We start from the raw sequence: 5,741 nt of genomic DNA, 5'->3' as shown, positions 1-5,741 counted from the left end.
GAAGAAGGTTTGGACTAAGTGATGCACGTGCATCAGATGAGAGACTAAAACCAAATACATCCCTTCCCAAGGACAGCTGTGCACAAACCACTCCTAGCCAATGCACTTTTGGCCTTTCAGCACCAGCTGTGAGGAGGAGGCTCCCATCACTTCCGAAATAATTCCATCTGCTGGAGCCGGCGGCCTGGCAGTACAGGAGCAGCCCTACCTCGTGTGCACGATAGCCAAGTTCCGGCACCCAGACTCCTGTCTGCTGCCCCTGCGGAGCACCCGGCACCAGCTGGCGGGGCCCAGCCACGCTGCCTGCAGGCAGTGCGCATGTCCACCGCAGGGCAAGCCTCTGCCAAGCGCTCCCCTGGCCCGTGAGGAGCAGAGGGCTTGCCCTGCTCTCCGAGCTCATCTGAGTCCTGTGACACAACACTACCTCTCACAGCTGCTAGGGTATGAAATTGCAGGCTGGAGAATACATAGGAGAGATTGTGAACCAGGGTCTCGAGACACCAGCATAGGCAGTTGATGATCACATCAACACCTACATTAAAATCAATTAGAATTACAGAGACCAGCTGATGGAGGTGCTTCCAGGTCTTTGTTCTCTACCGTGCGAAGTGACTTACCCACACAACTTGTGGTGTCACCTACTCAGTTTGTCATTGCTTTGTGAAGAAAGTATGACAGCAAGTTACAAGATGCAGAATAATATCCACCTTACAAGTCGAGACAGCTTGGTCACCTTACAGAAGGACTCTGTGTGGGACACACCAACTAGTCCAACAGCATCCATTGTGTCTGCAGGCACCGAGTTTCCAGATCTTTCGTCTTTGCTGATGACTACGAGAATGCTTCTCTCCACTGCTCTGGAAGTGCTGCCTGCTAGAGATTCTGTCACGCTCCTGCTCTTGGAACAGCCAGAGCATCACGTGCCTGAGACAGGCTCAGATTTTCTTTCTAGTAAATCAGAAGTATCTGCATATTGTTTCCTACAGACCAACACTTCAGACTGCTCTCTGATTTCCAGTCCCACATGCACTTGGGTAGTAAACACTCCTCACCGATGGCCTCATAGCTCAGCAGAGACATTTCCTTCTAGGACAGAATTTCATCAACTTTTGCCAGAAGGGAAGTCAGTTTCAGAAGAGTCAGATTACAGCCACGAGGCAAAATGCCACTTTCCAGAACTCAAAATGCTTTCTAGTGCATCCCTTTCTCCAGAAATGCTCCCTTCACCACTCCCAAAAGTTTCAGCAGGAGCCACAACTTTGTCTGACTTCACATTTCCCATCAAGAACGTGTTTTGCTCTGTCCCAGTATGCAGCAGTCTGATCCAAGTGGTCACTAATGACTACAGTTAATGCTTTTTATGACGACCCCACAGCCCAGTGGCATTCCATTTGCTGAAGGGAAAAGCAGAGTTTCTTCTGTAACCTGGAGAGAAGGACAGACCCTTTGTCTCAAGGGGAGCATCAGCCCTGAAGCTTCAGCCTGCTTCTCTAGCATGTTCTATGGCACTCCACCTAGCCTGTTCACTCTGTCCTATCCCGGTATTGATCCAGTTCTTACTCTGCCAGTAGATGTTTCTAGCTTTGACACATCTGAGCCACCCAAACCAAGAAACACACTTCACTTCCTATGGCAGCAGCATACTCAGAACACAGATGAAGCCGGCAAGTGTTTTATCCCACAGCACACAGGAACTATACTCAGAGCATGACCTGGGAACAAGAGGATCTGGCCAAGTGTCATTGACCTTACCCTGGAGTCACAAAACCTCAGATATCAAATCTGATGCTGTAGGAGCACCTCTGGTGAATGTATTTAATACAGCTCCTCCTCATCTGCCCAGCAGTATACCAGGTATATGTAAGATCTAACTTAGCATTCATCATCCTTCCTGCCCCGAGTCCTGAAGGAATAGTTCAATAGCATCTTCTGCAAAAGCAGTTTTGTCTGTGAGATGTCCCTTGTAAAAAGCATCACCCACCAAGCTGAAGGCTAAAGAAGGACAACTGAAGTATCACAGAATGCTATGAGGTGGAAGGGAGCTCTGAAGGTCTAGTCCAATCCCCCTGTAGAGCAGGATCACCTACAGTAAATCCCACAAGAGCACACCCAAGGTGGGGTTGGAATGCTCCAGAGGAGACTCCCCCACCTCTCTGGTCAGCCTGCTACAGGGCTCTGCTAGATAAGAATTTATTCCCTGTTTCCATAGAACCTTCTGGGTTCCAGGTTGTACCCATTGCCCCTTGACCTGTCACTGAACACCACCGAGAAGGGCCTGGGCCCATCCTCCTTACACTGGCCCCTTAGCTGTTGATCAGATCCCCTCTCAGGCTGCTGTTCTCCAGGCTGAACAGGCCCTTTCCTCAAAAGGACAGATGCTTCTGTCCCCTCAGCATCTTAGTGGCTCTCTGCTGGACTCTTCCCAGTAGATCCCTGTCCTTTTTGAACTGGGAAGCCCAGAACTGGACACAGAAGTTAGGCCTCACCAGGACAGAGGGAGGATAAGTAGCTTGCCTTTGATTTACAAGATGTTAGCAGTTAGTTATCACATGACACAATGGAGATTTTTAGAATCTCCAATTTGCATTCTGTAGCTTAGCTTCAAATTAATGCCCAAGAATGCCTAATTGCCTTTGATGTTATCCTCTGATTAGATGTTGATTTGACCTTGACAGCTTGGGGTTTGGAAAAAGAGATAAACCAAAAGAGAGTGCTCGATTGAATTTGAGGCAGTTATCACCCTTGTATTTTCAGTCTAAGTCTCTCAAAGACTGATCCCCATTTAAAGACGCAACAGAAAATCACGAGGAACTTGTAGGAAAGGCAGCGGGGAGCTCTACTGACCCTAAATGAAATCCAACAAGGAGAATACTGGGCAATGAACACCTCTGAGAAGTGCCAGATGATGTAACAATGGGCAAGAGCCACAAGACTGCATCTCAGGAGATTCACGCATCAGGAAAACTTCATCGCTGAGGGATAACACAGCGACAGAGTAAGTCGCCCACAAAGACTTGGGGCCCTTCGCCCTCAGAAGCCTTTGAGACTCAGCTAAGCAAAGCCATGCTCAACCTCATTTAACCTTGGCTACAGCTCTGCTTTGAGTGGGAGATGGGCTAGATGACTTCCAGAGGTCCCTTCCGGCCAACATGCTCCATTATCTCTGAGGTTGATGAGATGTCTTTGCTGTCATTCAGTATCAGAAAGCTATTTTCCCCTCAATGCTTTTCCTTTTCTTCCTCCTCTCTAAAGGGCAAGCAAACACTTCCTCAAAGGTTGTTCATCCCACTGAATTCCTAACAGCAAGTATCGGATGCCTCTTCCTCTTCCCTATACCTGCCAACACTTTCTACGATGAGGAAGATGGCAACTCAACTCAGTTATCTCTACAAATCATTCTGGCTGATGGCTCTCCCCTGGGATCAGAAAGCTGGCTGCAATTTAACACCTCTCAGCAAACCACGCATGGCTGTCCCCTTGATCTTGATTTCCAGTATCCACCCCAGGAGTTTGTGCTGTCTGCCAGAGATTCAGGAGGACTGCCTGCCTCAGTACCTTTCACCATTGCGCTTCTGAAGCCTATGAATGTACCATACCACCTTTACACCACCTGAACCAAAACCAGCTACTGCTTTTTCCTGAGAGAGAGAAAAAGGATTAGTTTGTTCCTCTCCCTCTATGTGAACTCTAGCAATCTCAAAGATACCACAGTTGACTGCTTTCCAACCTGGGTCCACTGTCATCTCATGGCATAACAGTTCACTGTGTTCAACAGATCTTCCAGTTGGTGCAGAAAAGATGAAGTCCAGGAAGCACTCGAGAAATTCAGAGACGCCAGGTGGGTGTCTTAGCCCGCACTTGGTCCAAGCAACGCTGCCAGAACGCAGAATTGATGCAATTGTTAACATCTCCTCTAGAGAAGTCCGCTTGTCCCCTACGAAGCCACACGAAGGGCCTTTCAAGAGTACTGTGCCTACATGTCAAACCGAGAATGACTCCATGATTAGGAAGACCCCATCTGCCTCACTACTCAGTCTTTATGTCACTGCTGGGGTAGCTCTGGTTCACTGATTTCTCAAGCATCAGAGGAAGATCCCTGGAAGGCAGTTTGTGACCTTTCTGAGAAGCCACACTGGCGTGGAACTGGATGTCCTGAAACCACACAAAGCACCTGTACATGAGTGCAGGGCTTCACCTCCACCTCAGCCATGGATGCCACCTCAGCTATCACTTATCTCCTAAAAGCAGCATTCTAGGTCCGTAAGACTTCCACACATGATCCTATCTTCACAGCCACCAAAATACCAGCTCCCTCCCCATTATCAAGAGAGTATGACTACCCCAAATGACCAGGGCACCAGCCACAGACTGAAGCTCTTGTAAGCGTTAAGAGCGAGTCTACAAAAGACAGTTTGTACTAGAAGGTTCTGTCCCTTCTACTCCAGAAAAAGGCATAAGCAGTCAGTAATTTTTATCATGTTTCAATTTAAATTAGAACACACTTAACCAATGCCTGATCAACAGAGTAGGAACCCTGAAATGAGGTACTAGAGCAAAATAGGGAAATGGTTGCCAAGCTGCTGCTGGTGGGAATGAGAGGTCACAGCCAGTAGAGTAAAGCCAGCTTCATGACGACTCCAATTCATAAACAGACATTTTGTATGAAGCAGAACTGTCAGAAGGACCTCCACAGAACAGGATGTCTCCATTCAAGTTCAAAGGCACTATAACTCTCGAGTCTCCACATCACCTTGGGAGTATCAGAGTAGCACTTCCAAAAAAACCCCACACCCAGTAACTGTTCCTTTCTCACAGGCATCACTGTCTGTCCTCAATCTTTTGATACTTCTCTTGAGTCTATTAAATACATTACTGTAGTGTTTAAAGGCAACTGTAGCTATTTAACACACAGCTCTTCCTGTAGGTGTGCAACATACTTTTAAAAGTATATTTTAAAGTTACAGGCTAGCTTTCTTACAGTAAAACTGGCTTTTGTCTGCTTCCACCCATGACAGTTCAAGGACCATAAGGAGGAAGAGATGTTCTAGAAAGCTTCTCAAAAATTTAAAAATTGTTTCATAAACAAAATTTAACCCATAGTCAGGTTATGGATTAAACTACAATTGGAAGGTATGGATTAAGTCATCTGTAACCTGAGAGAATCTTCCTTGGAAGTACAGTGGGAAGTAAGCCCAAAGGACAGTCCGTACCACCACATAGAAAGGAAAGGAGACACGCACCATGGCCCTTTCCAGAACTGCCACAGGACTCTGGGGGAGAAGGTGGGTCACCCAAGAGCCTCAGACCAGTGACAAAGCAACGAGGTTTAACACGACTGAGTACGGTACTTCGGTCACAGCCACCTCGAGCAACACCACAGGCTTGGGGCAGAGTGGCTGGAAGGCAGCCCAGCAGTGGAAGACCAGCCAGCTGAACATGAGGTAGCAGTGTGCCCAGGTGGCCAAGGCCAGCAGCATCCTGGCCTGGATCAAAACCAGCGTGTTACAGCACGAACAGCGCAGCGATGGTGCCCCAGTACTCAGCCCTGGTGAGGGCACAGCTTGAGCACGGGGTTCAGTTCTGGGTGCCGCAGGGTGCTGGAGCGCATCCAGAGAAGAGCAGCAAGGCCGGGAAGGGGTCTGGAAGATGTCATACAAGGAGCATCTGTAAGCTTAGATCTAAAAGCACTGGTATCTTAGAGGGTAAATTTCATCAAAAATAATTTAATGATTACCAAAAAT

This window comes from Dryobates pubescens, chromosome 15 (assembly GCF_014839835.1).
Source record: "Dryobates pubescens isolate bDryPub1 chromosome 15, bDryPub1.pri, whole genome shotgun sequence".
Lineage (NCBI taxonomy): Eukaryota > Metazoa > Chordata > Aves > Piciformes > Picidae > Dryobates > Dryobates pubescens.
This window is presented reverse-complemented; position numbering follows the sequence as displayed.